At 48.3% G+C, this 15234-nt stretch overlaps 3 non-coding genes across 3 annotated transcripts; all 3 read left to right on the top strand.

The window, feature by feature from the left end:
- Nucleotides 1-1537: 1537 nt before the first annotated feature.
- Nucleotides 1538-1609, top strand: TRNAQ-CUG (transfer RNA glutamine (anticodon CUG)). The gene has a single exon. It is a non-coding gene; the product is annotated as a tRNA-Gln (tRNA).
- Nucleotides 1610-12413: 10804 nt separating this feature from the next.
- LOC127041382 (U5 spliceosomal RNA) lies at nucleotides 12414-12530 on the top strand. Its single transcript, XR_007771666.1, has one exon. It is a non-coding gene; the product is annotated as a U5 spliceosomal RNA (small nuclear RNA).
- Nucleotides 12531-13657: 1127 nt separating this feature from the next.
- On the top strand, nucleotides 13658-13852 carry LOC127041361 (U2 spliceosomal RNA). The gene has a single exon (XR_007771645.1). It is a non-coding gene; the product is annotated as a U2 spliceosomal RNA (small nuclear RNA).
- The last annotated feature ends 1382 nt before the right edge of the window (nucleotides 13853-15234 follow it).

Raw genomic sequence — 15234 nt, 5'->3', positions numbered from 1 at the left:
AAAACACAGGCCTCACTGGGAGCAGGATTTAAACCTGCACAGGAGAACCCTATTGGATTTCAACTCCCACATCTTAACCACTAGGCCATCACAGCTGTGAACACAAAAATGCCCCAATGCCAGAGAGACTGGTAAAAAATCACAATGCCCAGGTGTGAAGTCATCTGAACCACAAAATTCCCACCACAAACCTGGCTCCCAAAGCACGGGGGGGATTGGGGTTTGTTCTCTTTGCTTAGCCATGTGCAGTCACACAGACAGCGCGTTTAAAAGTCTCCCCTCCTGCAGAGCGGGAATAGGAAATGATTCTCAACTTGAAGCCCGATGTAGGGTGACCAGACGTCCTGATTTTATCGGGACTGTCCTGATATTTCCTTGTTTGTCCCGCGTCCCGACCGATGTTTGGTCGGGACCCTGGACAAACAAATAACTTTGTCCTCTGCTCCGACACACAGGCATAGTCTGGAGGGATACTTGCCCCCCCCCCAACTCCGCCCCTTCATTCCCCCATTGGATCCATCCCCAAATCCTTGCCCTGGCTCTGCCTCTTTCCCAAGCACACAGCATTCTTCCTCCCTCCCAGGTTTGCACACAGGCCATGCCCATGGCCGGGAGCGCAGCGCGGAAGCTGCTCCAGCCCTGCAGCCTGCGGGGCAGCGCAATGGGGCTGGGGGCAGCGTGGAGCAGGCAGGGCCCAGGTGGGCGGGGAGCAGAGACACACGTGGGGCTGACACACTCCTGCCGGGAGCTGCCTGGTTCACCCCTTGCCCGGGAGCTGCAGGAAGGGCCCGGGTCATGGCTCGGCTGCAGAGCTCGGAGCCCAGGCTGGGCCCAGGAGTGAGGGGATGGGGGAGCTGGGGGTGTATCGGGGGTCAGAGCCGAGAGTTGGTTGGAGATGGGGCTGTGCCACTGCCGCTTGGTGGCGGGGCGGCCCTCTGGTTTTTTTTTTTGCTCCGCCCCTCATGTCCTGATATTTCATCTTTGACATCTGGTCACCCTAGCCTGATATAAAGGAGGAAGTCTGGACCAAGGGGCCAGGGACTGGCCTTTGCTAGAGAAACCACTGTCAAGTTTTAGCCAGTTAGGATAAGTCAGCAAATAAGAACAACTTCAGGTATCAGTAACTGCTACAGGTTGCAAATTCCTACATGTAGCAGTTTCTGGCACTACACCTGCGCAGCTCTGCTCCCCGGCTCTTCTCGGGCTCCTGCTCTCTCCTTAGCTCTGCCCCACTCTCACCCAGGCAGTTCCAGCTCACATGGAGGATGGGACCCCCTGGCCTGGTGACTCCCTCATTACACTGCCTGGCCTGTCAGTGCAGCTAACTTGTAGCTTTGGCCTCTCCCCATTGTCCCTGGGGACTGTCAGTCTCAGGGTCCTGATTTCCCATTGATCCTTCCCCCTTCTATTGGTGCTGGGAACTAGCCAACCAACCCCCACCCCAAACACACACTAAGTTTTAGTATAGAGCCAAGAGCCCCCTTACACAAGCCAGCCCCATGAGGTTCACCAATGTGCAGAGAAGGCAGCACAAGCTGGTCCCATGGTGTAATGGGCAGCACTCAGGACTCTGAATCCTGTAATCTGAGTTCAAATCTCAGTGGGACCTTGTGTTGGCTTGTGGTCATAGGCAGCAGGTTATATACATTTGCGGTGCTCGGGCTCCAGGAATATTCAGGGCTGGGGGCCCTGCTCTGGCAATATTTGGAGTTGGGTCTCTTCCCCTGGGCCCTGGCACCCCTCCCCCTGCTGTGGTGCGTCCCTGCCTGACAAAAAGCAGCAGGGGCCTGTCTCCTGCCTGCTCCTGTTGCTGGAGTACAGGGATTCTGGGTAGAACTGCTGCCCCAGAGTCCTAGTGCAGGCTGCCCTGAGCCTCTCCAACACCCCCAACCCTGAGCTCCCTCTGAAGCCTGATACTCTGCCCCAGTCCTGAGCCCCTCCTGCATCATGAATCCCTCATCCTCAGCCCTATGCTCCCTCCCACAGGGTGCACTCCTTCCCATCCCCAGAGCCTGCACCTCTCAACCCTGCCGGAGCCTGCACCCAGCACCCAAACTCCATCCTAAAGCCTACTGCACCCCTCCTGCACCCTAATCCCCAGCCCAGGATCTGAAGCCCAGACTTCCCGCCTAAATCCCCTCCCAGAGCCTTAGGCAGGTGGAGGTGGAGTTTGGGGGCAGGTTCTGGGCACCACCAAAATTTCTACAAACTTGCCACCGATGCTTATGGTAACACCCCAGAGCTTAACTTCCCTGTCTCCAGCTGTGTAAGAGTGAATCTTTCCCCTCCTGCTGGGTGTCTCACACCTCCTAGAGCCAGGTCTTTGGCTGGGATGGCCACAATGGGTCAGGGCTCTAGAACTTGTTACCCTGATAGTTGGGATTCTTGCTGCTGCACCTGATGTTCACAAGCTTGGCCCTTTTGCTTCCTACCACACTTTTCCTCTGGCCCATATGGCGCTTGAAGAAAGGAGTGACAGGGCTGGGATTAACAGTCAGGGCTTGGCAGGAGGAAGACTCCCAGACTGGAGCCCCACACACCTTCCCTCCTCTGGGCACCTAGAGCAGAGGCAGCCCAGCTCTGTCCGCTGGATACCTCAGCAGTGTAGGTGAGTTCATGTAAATACAGTCTGGTCCCAAAGCCTCCTCTCAACCCTGGTCATCAGTAGCTGCCAGGGGAGAGCTCATTCACACCTCGCTTACAAATCATCATTTGAAATTCTAAGGTTGGCCAACACTGCCGAAGCCAATGCACCGACATTGTCAGCAAACACAACAGCTGTGTGAGGAAACCTGGCTTTGTCCAGACTTTCCAAACCTATTTTACTTTCTCAGGTACAAGTAGTTTTCATACGTTGTATCTGCTTTTAAAGTGTGTTAACGTTTCAATTTCCATTCAAATTTGCAACCAATGACAACATTGGCAACGCTGCATGTAACTACCTGACCACTGAGGGAGGGGCTGTTGGGGAAATTCGGGGAAGGGGGTGCACAGTCCCCTGATTGGGGGGCGTATAGGGAATGCCCAGTTTCACTGAATTGAGTCTCCTACTGCAGCACCTCAGTTGGTTACATCAGAAAGGAGCTGCAGTGTCTAGGCAGTGGGATGCCTGTGCCTTTAAGAGCCCAGCCCTGGGAAGCCCATGCTGAGAGGTGCTGCCTGTGAGAGGGGAAGTAAAAAAGCCCTCTGCTCCCCCCACCCATGTTTGCAAACACTGGAGTCTCAGCCCACCGGGATAACTGTTACCCCTCTGCCCCTGCCTGTGCCAGGGTTTAACCCTCTGGTAGCGCCTCCCTCTGGGCTTAACTCTGGCTCCTTCCCCCCTCCCTGACTTTGCCTTCAGTCTCTCTCCTAACTCTGCCTCCAGCTGCTTGACCCCCTGACCAGTCAATTTCCACCCCCTGCTGAGACCCTGGCCACCCCCTCCTCTGATTTGCCCCCCTTTGCCCCTTTTTAATCCCTGTAAAAAGTAGGGAGTGCTGGGTCCCATTCTCTGGAGGGAGGGCTGGGTGCCTGGCCCCTGCCAGCCCAATGCTCAAAGTGCCCCATGATCTTGTGGATGTTTGCTGAGTGCTGCAGGGTCACCCGAAGGGGGAGAGAGATGTGGTTAGGAGGTGATGCAGCCAAGGGTGCCTCACCCAACACTGAGATGCAGCCACCTCTGGGGTGAGTTACACAAGTCAGCAAATGAATATGGAACAAGAAACACATTGAAAGGACCAAGGCAGCTGCAGTAGGTGGAGAAAACCAGAAAAAGCAGTATCCCTGGATCCCAGCCCTGCCCCTCCCCCACTCTACCCCCTAATCTCCACTCTCCTCCCACATTTGAGGGGAGAACCCAGGAGTCCTGGTCCCCAGCCTTGCCCACCCCCATATTTTGATATGGCTCCATCCAACAGCTGCCCCCACAATTGCAGGGCAGTGCCACAGGGCACACTGGGGCCTTCTTGTTTGCACAGGATGGGCAATGCCAGTGCTCCAGGATGGGGAGAGATGATGCTAAGGGAGAAGCAAGCAGCAGACAGCTCCCATGACAGAGAAAGAAATGCTAGGGGGTGCTGTGCTGCAAGGACTGAAGGGAGTTGGCAGGGAATGGGAGGATATTCCCTCACAGCAGGTGCGTCTGTCTCCCTCCCAATTCCTCCCCAGCCCTACCCCAGCCCAGGGAAATCCCGGCCCAGCTACCAGGGTTAAATTTGGCCTGGATTCCCCAGCTGCTAGGGGTGGGGCGTGGGGCTGGGAAGCATGAGCCTTTACTCCTCCTTCCCCAGACACAGTTGCATGGGCACAGACCAAAGGAGCCTGCAGCACTGCTGCCTAGAGGAAACTGAGGCACCAGCAACTGATAGACACATCATGGCTCTCCTCATCCTCATCCTCTTTTCCATGTACAACCTGGCCAGGGGAGGGAGGGGTAAACTCAGGGCAGTTGCATAGTTAACCTGTGGAACTCCTTGCAAGAGCATGTTGTGAAGGCCAAGACTAAAACAGGGTTCAAAAAAGAACTAGATTAGAACAAGGGCTATTAGCCAGGGTGGGCAGGGATGCTGCCTGTAGCCTCTGTTTGCCAGAAGCTGGGAATGGGCAATAGGGGACGGATCACTTGATGATTCCCTGCTCTGTTCAGTCCCTCTGGGGCACCTGGCACTGGCCACTGTCAGAAGACAGGAGGATACTGGGCTAGATGGACTTTGCGTCTGAACCAGTCTGGCCGTTCTTATGTCTCCCTTGGCGCAGCAGTGACACCCAGTGGGCAGTCAGAGTAATGCACAGAAGGTGTTTTCCTTGGCGCAGCAGTGACACCCTATGGCCAATCAGGGTAGCACACAGAGTATGTATCCCTAGGAGCAGCAGTGGCACCTCGTGCTCATTCCAGGTAATGCACAGAAGGTGTTTCCCTTGATACAGCAGTGACACCCACTGGTCAGGTGGCGTAATACACAGCGTGTGTCTGCCTTCTAGGAGCTGTGACACCCACGGACCAGTCACAGTAAAGCAGAGAGTGTGTTTCCCACCAATCTGGGTAAGGCACAGAGCATGTTTCCCATGGAGCAGCAGTGACACTCAGTGACCAGCAGGGGTGGCATCAGACTCTTCTCCTTTAGTGGGGGACTGAGGCTACATCTACACTACAGGATAAATTCGAATTAGCTTAAACCGATTTTATAAAACAGATATTATAAAGTCGATTGTGAGCCTCCACACTAGGCACATGAATTCGGTGGTGTGCGTCCATGGTCCGAGGCTAGCGTCGATTTCTGGAGTGGTGCACTGTGGGTAGCTACTGTAAAATAATGAGGCCAATAACATCAATTTGCGTAAACACTAATCCTAATCCGATATAGTAATATCGATTTTAGCGTTACTCCTCTCATTTTGTAGGAGTACAGAAATCGATTTAAAGAGACCTTTAAATTGATATAAAGATATAAAGAGCAGTGTAGTGTGGACGGGTGCAGCGTTAAATCAATTTAACCCTGTTAAAATCAGTTTAACAGCATAGTGTAGGCCTGAGATGGGCTAGACAAAAAAAATTGGGGAGCTGTGCCCCCCATCACCTGGCCTCACCCTTCACGGGGGCCAAGCCTCTGTTCCTTCTCAGTTAAAGGCCAGGCTCATCTCCTCTCCCCCCGGCTAGGGTTTACAGCAATACAAACTTTATTAAAATAAAATAGTAAACAGGGTTTACTTTAAATATTCTAAATCTGTCCAAATTTTAGTACTGAATCCAAAGTTCTCTTAAAGATCCCATCAGTAACCAAAACCTAAATGAAAAATTGAAACCAAAAACAAGGCTTAATTTAAAACCCAAACATTAAGAAAAACTTTGTTTGTAAAAATAAAAACTAACAAATGCTGTAAATTAATAATTTCAACATTTTATCAAAAAAGTCTGCTACAGCAGAATGATAAAATAACATCAAATAAATAAGCATGACCACTAAAACCTCCTATAAAGGAATTGAATCCTTGAATACTGGTCAAATCGTAATAAAATATGCAGAACTATGTCAAAACTAGTGTTGCAAGTCAGCCATTTCAATCCAGCAAATGACAATTAAAAGCTCCATTCGAACTAAAAAAAACAAAACAACCCAATAAACCAAAATGCTCACAGCCTGAAACAAACCTACACAGAAGCAAAATTAAACCTGTACCAACATTGGAACAAACGATGTAAATTTCTATTTCTAACTTCTTGTGTCTCCCAGGAGGAAGGTGTTTTGCACCCCATTAGCCAGGCTGTCACTGCAGCTTTCCTTTCACTAAATAAGATTTGTACCAAATATAAATTGCCCTCCAATTTCTCTAAGAGAAATTGAAATTGTATCTTTGCACTAATATCCCAAGTGTGCAAGTCCACCCCCTCAGAGCAGCCCCACACCCTGAGGCCAGGGGAGAATCCCAGCTGGTTTGTGCATTTGTAACCCTGGGGCCTGAAGCTGATGAGAGAAAGGGAAATGAGCCATCTTGGAGCTTTCCAATACCACCTGCTGGGAGCACAGGGATTTGACTGAGTGACATCCTGGCCAATATTCACCTTGTTCTCCGCCAGCAGGCTCCACTGGAGAGCTCGGGAGTGACTTGACCATGGCAGCACCCTATTTACATATTAAAAGACGGGATTTTGGGGCCAATGGGGTAAAATGTGAGTACTTTTGGGGTTGGGACCCACATGAGAAGGGATGTGGACAAACTGGAGAGAGTCCAGAAGAGGGCAATAAAAATGATTAGGGGACTGAGACACATGACTTACGAGAACCTACAGGCCATATCCTGTATGTTAAGCTAAGGCAAAGTTAGCATATGTATATTGTGACCTTTTACTCAGAGAGGAAAATCGACCTTTATCACGTTACTTAAAAAGATAAGTACCCATGCCTATCCAAGACCTTTACTTAGACCAATCGACAATGGAGAATAGCATAGGGTTTTATTCAGTGTTGTACCCACAGATTTAACAGGTACACTACAAAGTAACTTATGTGCATATGTACATGTCATCAGCAAGCACAAACATACTAGCCTATGAAGTAAATGTACCCTAATGTTTTGTGGGTGAGGATTGAAATTTGAGCATAGGAGGAAGGATTTCCGGCCCTTGTGCCCTATAAAAGAGGTAACCCACCTCACTAGAGCACTTTGCTCTATCATTGTGACTTAATTCCTCCACTCTCTCTCTATGTACTATCAGTAGGCTGTATTTTTTCTTAAATTTTAAGTTTCAAGGGAACTAGGCTAAGTTCGGTTTCCCTACGTTTTTAGTCTTTGTTTATTAGGTTTTGATTTTAAGTTTAACATATTCAAGTAAACCCTAAGTAACACTAGCATTTTCTAAGCACTGCATCTTTCATTTAAGAATTGAGAAACCTGAACTGCAAGGCTGGTCCTGTGTCTCTTACCACCAGGTTATCAAGGAAGGCTGTGAGTATATTAACCAAATCTTTGTTGCATATAATGCCATATGTATCTTTTGAATAGCAGTAATGCAAATGTAACTTTGTAAGTCAATTAAATTAAATAACATGTAAGCTAATCAATTAAATTTTCATCAAATTATCCAAATTAATATTATTAGTACACCCTAAATCACGGTACATGGGACAGAGAGTTGGAGTGCAGAGGGATGAAGGCACTGGTTCTAGAGGTGCTGACTCTGAGGTGGGGTTAGAATGAGACATTCAGAGTGCAGTAGAGGACTCAGGGTTAGGATAGAGAATTGGGCTGTGAATGGTCTGGAATGAGGCCAAGAAAGAGAAAACTGAGATGCAAGAGAGAAATCAAGCTAGAGCAAAAACCAGAGAAGAAATATGCGATGTGAGCTGCAAAGGGGAAAAAAAAACCTCTGCCTATCCCCTCTCACCAAAGCATCTAAGAACCAGATGAGAGACATCTCTCTCCCACTACAACAACAATTCCAGTTGACCTGGACTGAGGAAGGAAATCTTCTCCTTTGCAGCACTAGCAAACCTGGACTGAGTCATGAACACCTCCCCCCATCCAATCTGGTGTTCCTGGCCTGGGACACGGGAGGCGCTCCTCTCTTCTCCATTTGGGACATGACAGGATAACAGAAGTGACAGGGCTTTATAGGAAATAATTATTTGACTGATTCATGTGCAAGTCCTAGTCCTTCTTAACATAAACAAATGGTTTATCCTGCATGCTGATGCCAGTTTGGAGGGTCTGGGAGCAGTCTCGTACCAGGAAGTGGAAGGAAATGTAAATTTGTAGGCTTTGCCAGCTGAGGACTGTCTGATAGCGAAACTCACTATCCCATCCACCAGCAACAGTTCTTGGTCTTGAAATGGGCCATCACTGAGAAATTTCGAGACTGCTTTTGTGGTGCTCAGTTTCAGGTGTGGACAGAGAACAATCCACTGACTTATGTGTTAACAAGGACTAAGCTGGATGCTACAAGGCAGAGATGGGTGGCTACTTTTGCTAGCCATAACTTCGCATTCAATACCAATGAGTTAGTATAATAGGGAATGTGATTTATCAGGACCACCAATTCTTGGCTAGCGGGAGGATGTAAGCAGGGTCGCTATGAACCCTACCCTGCCATCTGTTGGTGATCTGTTGTAAAAGCTTTTTGAGGCTGATGTCATTTGCATGGTTCCACCCACCCCGGATTGCATGATGGGAGTTCTTGTCCAAACGGTCATTTCAGCTGTTGTGGGATCCCCAGTCTCTTTGTTATTGGGGCAGGAGTAATGCAGTGTATTTTGCTGTTCGTTTTGGATCAAGGAGAGAGTAACTGTAGCTGGCATTTGAGGCCTGAGAGCTTCTCCCTCGCCTGAAAAGTACTCATCATTAAGGGGTCTGGGTTCCCAATGCCCAAGGCTTGTGAGAGGCTGGAATGAATGTTTGGCTGGCTTTTGGCACTTGGTGTGTGCTGGTTTTGTTCCTGATGTCCCTGGTGTGTAAAGACAGAGGTGTTTTTGAATGTGTTTGAGTTGTTGTTAGTGGTGCAGCTGTTGGCCTTAAGCTTATGCTGTTTGATCTCTTTCAGGGTGTGTTTTGGTTCTGAAAGGTAAAAGGCAGCTGCTGTGTGTGTGGTGTTATGGAGTGAGGTGGCAAAGGTTGATTTGCAGAGGTGGTGCATGTGCCACAAAAGTTGTGGGGGCCCACCCCCAGCTCTGGTCCCAGAGGCCAGAATTTGTGTAAACCTACCCATTAACCTGTTACTAAGAATCTGGTTTCAGAGTGTGGCACAAAAGCTGTGCCCCACAGCTTAAATCTCAGAATCCAATCTGCAAAATTTTTTTGCTGTGTGAGTGGCAAGGAGCTTTTTCCCCAACTATGGAGTTGTTTTCAATGTCTAGTGTAGAAAAAAGATCACAGTGTAGCCCTTTAGAAATACTGGAAAACTGCTTTGAGTCACTAACCATTTTTTATTTATGGCTAGTTCTAAACATGGGTTAGAAACATAAAACATCCTATTTTTGAACTAGAGAGACACAAAGAGCATAAAATGTGCATTTAAAGATTCCACAAGAAATCCATAGCACTAAGTGTAAATATTCCTTTTCAGTCTCTCTTATTTCACCATGTTTTGGAACCCATGTCCCTTGCCTAACGACATTCATGTAGGTTCGGGTGAGTCCCGAAATCATGAACCGCTAAGTTCCGTTCTACTGTCCTTGATTCATGTCACCGAAATAACTGCACTTTATTACCACTGCCCTAATAAGAAAGAGACTGAGGATCCCACAGCAGCCGAAATGATCCTTTGGACAAGCACCCCCATCATGCAATCCGGGGTGGGTGGAACCATGCAAATGACAGCAGCCTCAAAAGGCCTTTACAACAGATCACCAACAGATGGCAGGGTAGAGTTCATTCTCACCCTGCTTACATCCTCCCACCAGCCAGGCAGATTGGACAAATGACCCGGGAATAGTATAAAAATATTGCTCAGGCAGGCAGGAGTGAAATCAGGAAGGGCAACTCATGCTTGGAGTTGTAGCTAGCAAGAGATGTTAAGAGTAACAACAAGAAGGGTTTCTTCAGGTATGTTAGCAACAAGAAGAAAGTCAATGAAAATGTAGGTCCCTTACCCAATGAGGGAGGCAACCTAGTGACAGAGGATGTGGAAAAAACTAATGTAGTTGATGCTTCTCCCTGTCCCCATCTTCACGAACAAAATCAGCTCCCAGACTGCTGCACTGGGCAGCAAAGCATGGAGAGGAGGTGACCAGCCCACTGTGGAGAAAGAAGTGGTTCAAATCTATTTAGAAAAGCTGGACGAGCAAGAATCCTTTGGGCTGCATGCGATGCATCCGAGGGTGCTAAAGGAGTTGGCGGGTGTAATTGCAGGGCCACTGGCTATCTTTGAAAAGTCATGGTGATCGGGGGAGGTCCCAGATGACTGGAAAAAGGCTAATGTAGTGCCCATCTTTCAAAAAGGGAAGAAAGAAGGAGGATCAGGGGAACTACAGGCCAGTCAGCCTCACCTCAGTCCCTGGAAAAATCATGGAGCAGGTCCTCGAGGAATCAATTCTAAAGCACTCAGAGGAGAGGCAAGTGATCAGGAGCAGTCAGCATGGATTCAGCAAGGGCAAGTCACGCCTGACTAACCTAATTGCCTTCTGTGAGGAGATAACTGGGTCTGTGGATGAGTGGAAAGCAATGGAGGTGTTAATCCTTGACTTTATCAAAGCTTTTGATACAATCTCCCACAGTATTCTTGTCGGCAAGTTCAAAAAGTATGGGCTGGATGAATAGATTATAAAGTGGACAGAAAGCTGGCTAGGTCGTCGGGTTCAGCGGGTAGTGATCAATGGCTCCACGTCTAATTGGCAGCCGATATCAAGCGGCGTGCCCCAAGGGTTGGTTCTGGGGCTGGTTGTGTTCAACATCTTCATTAATGATCTGGAGGATGGCTTGGACTGCACTCTCAGCAAGTTTGCAGATGACACTAAACTGGGAGGAGCGGTCGATACGCTGGAGAGTAGGGATAGGATACAGAGGGACCTAGAAAAATTAGAGGATTGGGCTGAAAGAAACCTGATGAGGTTCAGCAAGGACAAGTGCCCAATCCTACACTTAGGACGGAAAAATCCCATGCACTGCTCCAGACTAGGGACCGAATGGCTAGGCAGCAGTTCTGCAGAAAAGGGCCTAGGGGTTACAGTGGATGAGAAGCTGGATATGAGTTCACAGTGTGCCCTTGTTGCCAAGAAGGCTAACGGCATTTTGGACTGTATACGTAGGGGCATTGCCAGCAGATCGAGGGACGTGATCGTTCCCTTCTATTCGACATTGGTGAGGCCTCATCTGGAGTACCGTGTCCAGTTTTTGGCCCCACACTCCAAGAAGGATGTGGAAAAACTGAAAAGAGTCCAGCCTGGGGCAACAAAAATGATTAGGGGGCTGGAAGACATGACTTAAGAGGAGAGGCTGAGGGAACTGGGATTGTTTAGTCTGCAGAAGAGAAGAATGAGGGGGGATTGATCGCTGCTTTCAACTACCTGAAAGGGGGTTCCAAAAAGGATGGATCTAGACTGTTCTCAGTGGTACCAGGTGACGGAACAAGGAGCAATGGTCCCAAGTTGCGGTGGGGAAGGTTTAGGTTGGATATTAGGAAAACCCTTTTTCATGAGGAGGGTGGTGAAGCATTGGAATAGGTTCCCTAGGGAGGTGGTGGAATCTCCTTCCTTAGAGGTTTTTAAGGTCAGGTTTGACAAAGCCCTGGCTGGGATGATTTAGTTGGGGATTGGGTTGGACTAGATGACCTCCTGAGGTCCCTTCCAACCCTGAGAGGCCATGATTTTTAAGCTGTTCCCGTGTATCAAGGTGAGCTGCAGCTCAGCGAACCCCAAGGATCTGAGGCCAGCTACTTTGCAGGAGAGACAGACCAAGCAGCAAGTACAACACAGGGTCGCACCCCGGCCGGCAGATAGAATCTCATGTCTGAGATCCCGGCTCCTGTTCCTTTGCAAAGTGTGTGCTTTTGCTCCAGATTTTAGCTGTGGGCCAAGTGCCCTCTGGCTTCTCGTCCGGGCTCCGTCCTCCATGTGCCTGGCCATCAGCGGGACTGTCTCAGGAGAGCAGCTTCCCCACCCTCGCTGCATCCCAATCTCCGCCCAGCTGGGGAAGGAGCAGAGGCAGCTCGGAGAAAAGACTCCTTTGAGCACCAGAGACGGCCGGAGCATCTTATTTGCATACCCACAGTGCATTGCCTGCAGTGAAGCGAGTCCCTGGTCAAGGGGCTGGTTTTGCTCCCTGTGTCCCCGGTTCCCATGATCCAACTCAGGCTGTCAATCGGTTCAATTCCATTTCCTCTAAAAGCTAGCAGTTTAGTGGGCTGTGAGAGTAGTCACCCTGACTTGTGGTAGGATATGCGGTTGCCCCGGCAGAGACTCTGCTTTTTTTTTTTCTTTTTTTTTTCTTCCTTCTTCTTCTTTTTCTTCTTTCCCCTTCCCAGTTTGTATAAATCTTTTGCCTTTTACTAAAGATTTTTGTGGAGAGGAGCATTTATGAATTTGTACCCAATTTTTTTGAGGCTTTGTTTTGGTAAGGCAGTTCCCTGTTGTGAAAAAAACAGAAGGATACTATCTCAACTAGTGTCAGTAACTCAAGCTTTTCTATTAGTGTATGAAAACAACTGAGAGCTCTGAAAATGACTGTGTGGGATTTTTTGCCCCCCTTTTTTTTTTTGAGCTCATCGTGTTAGTGAGATGGCTTCCTAGCTAACAGGGGACTGTTTTGTGGTGTGTATTCTGCTGGCTCTTTGGTTTCATAAGTTTTTGGTTATCACACTTAAAGAGCAGCAAAGAATTGCGTTGTTGTTTGTGTTAACATTTGGTCTGTCCTAAGAGTGTATGGTTTGGAGTCATTTGTAACTCTTGGGTTAGTTATTGTCAACAGCTTATTTTTGGGTCCCTGAGTTGAAAGGCTGCTCTTGCGGATTTCAGTTTCTCATTGTTGGAAGGTCAGTTAAAGAGCTGCTTTCTTAATCTAGTCCATGAGGGTTCTTACGCCACCCTCCTTAATATACCTTCCAGAAGGTAATTGCATGGTTTCCCTCGTCTCCCCACAGAAGAGAAATTGTCCATCCCTTTCCTGTTGGGAAAACACCAGTGTTTTTAAATGTTTTGCCCAGATGAGGGATAGTTCATAGGAGCAGAAGAGGAGGAAGTTTGTGGCCATTTGAGTCAGATTCCTAGCATTTAAGGCCAGAAGGAACCAGCCGATCACCTCAGAGGGACTAAGGGGCACCAATGCCCCAAATAGCGAGGAACTGCTTTGATGCAATTGACTGTATGTTTGATATAGTTGCGTGGGAAGGAGCAAAAAAGAGCACTGGGGCTGCGGAATAGCGCTTGCATAGGCTTTCTTTGCCATGGTTTCCTATAAGAGTTAACAGTGAGAGATTGGTAGTCACAGGTCAGTGGGTGGGTTTATGGAAATTAGGAGTCTAGAGGGGAAACCAGGGAGAGGAAGGCATCTGCAAGACTTGTCTGTCTTTGAAGAGAATTGTGTGTTAAGGGTTCTTGCTTTGAATTCTTCCACTGGAGTCATTTCGGGGAAGTGAGTCAGTCTTCCGTAGAGTTCCCTAGTTATGGTGTTTGTTGCATGTCTGGGAGCTCGTCCTGGTGAGGTAGAAATGGGTGGGCGCAGGGGTGTGCGTGCGTGGCAGAATGTCAGTTTTGTTTCTTGGCTCTCTGGAGCTAAGATCAAAGCATAGTGTCTGTTCATTATAATCTGTGATATGTCTTTGATGTGAGCATTGTGTATTAGCTTGATTTTTGAAAGAGAAGAATTAGTGAGAACAGGAGCTTGCTTTGTCTTCCCCCATGCATGGATCTGGTATTGCAGTGTCTCCAGGAACAGTGTATCTGCTTTAGGGAAGAACCTTCTGGTTAGAAAAACAGAAAAAAGTTAAACTGTGATGGTTTTTTTTCAAGCAGAATTTTTTTTTGAAAAAGCAGAAGAATATGGTGTTTTTAGTGGTTTTGTTTCTTTATGATAAACACAATACAGTTACACTTTCTTGGAAGTGTTTTGTGAGTCTGCAGATGTGAGAGGTTCTTCTTTGTCTTGCTAGATAATTATTTAAGAGGCTGGACTTCTTCTTTCTGCTGTGAGTCTTTTCAACAGTATGAGGGACAAATGCTTTCCGGACTCTGGGTCTGTTGGGGAGATGGTTGTTTTTTTTGTTTTTGTTTTTCTTGGGGTGGGGGCTTGGTAATATTTGAGATTACGTGTACATCAACAACTGCACGAGTTACACAGACTTCTCCGTACCCAACCTACGTTCTATGTATCTTGGTTCGTAAGATCGAGACAAGGCACTAGATGTCGTGCTGCATCCGGCACACAAGGGCCCCAAGCCTGATTTTTTCCCCCCAAACTGACTGTAATCTAAATGCTAAATAATTACCCTTAACTTCTCATTATTGCCACCCTCACTATTGGAAAATCCCCAAAATCACAACAGTGACTTACAAATCATGAGAATTCTTTGTTTAAAAAATGTAATGTGGGTTCTCTATCTTTCCCTTCCAGTTTTCTGAACCAGGCAAGCTTGAAACTTACTTTTCTAGTGCAGCCAGAGCCCCAGAGAGCAGGAGCCCCTGGAGCCTGGGGCTGGCAGGCAGTGGGGTTCCTCACGGTTGTGTATTACACACACACTTGGATCTCACCCACCAAGCATCAAGTGTGATCTCCTCAAGCACAAGAACAGCCTTAACATGGAGTCACAGACAGCCCCCTTGGGCACCCTGACTCTAGCTTGCCACCCAAGTGTAGTAGAAGCTGCTGTAACACTCAAACTCTGTATGTCCTTTAGGGCTAACCCTAGCCAAACAGCCGGGATCCCTTGCTTATGCTTAGAAGGCATGCCGTCTCCCTGAAGTCCAAGCAGCATCGCGGGTGGGGACAACAGTTTCTTCCTGACAGAGATTTTTATTTCATTCCCCCAGAGCTCAAGCTGATGGGGGCAAGTGTTTGTGCAGGTCTCTGCCTCCTTGTGGGTGTGTGAGGGGGAGCAATCAACAAGGTCTTTTGTCCATGGATGATCCACAGTGGCCTGTCTGATGTCTCAGTCAGGGCCTTCTCCTGTTGGAAAGGAGATGACACTTCTTCTGGTAAACTAGCGTTTCACACTTGGTAATGCTTCTCTCCTGACTGGTGGCGGAGTGGCAGCAAGGGGGTTTACAGCTTTAGTGCCAACGCTTATATATCACCTTTCAACACAGGCTACGGCTATTATAGGTGAGAAGA

Source organism: Gopherus flavomarginatus, assembly GCF_025201925.1.
Source record: "Gopherus flavomarginatus isolate rGopFla2 chromosome 13 unlocalized genomic scaffold, rGopFla2.mat.asm SUPER_13_unloc_2, whole genome shotgun sequence".
In the NCBI taxonomy this organism is placed as follows: Eukaryota; Metazoa; Chordata; order Testudines; family Testudinidae; genus Gopherus; species Gopherus flavomarginatus.
This window is presented reverse-complemented; position numbering and strand designations above follow the sequence as displayed.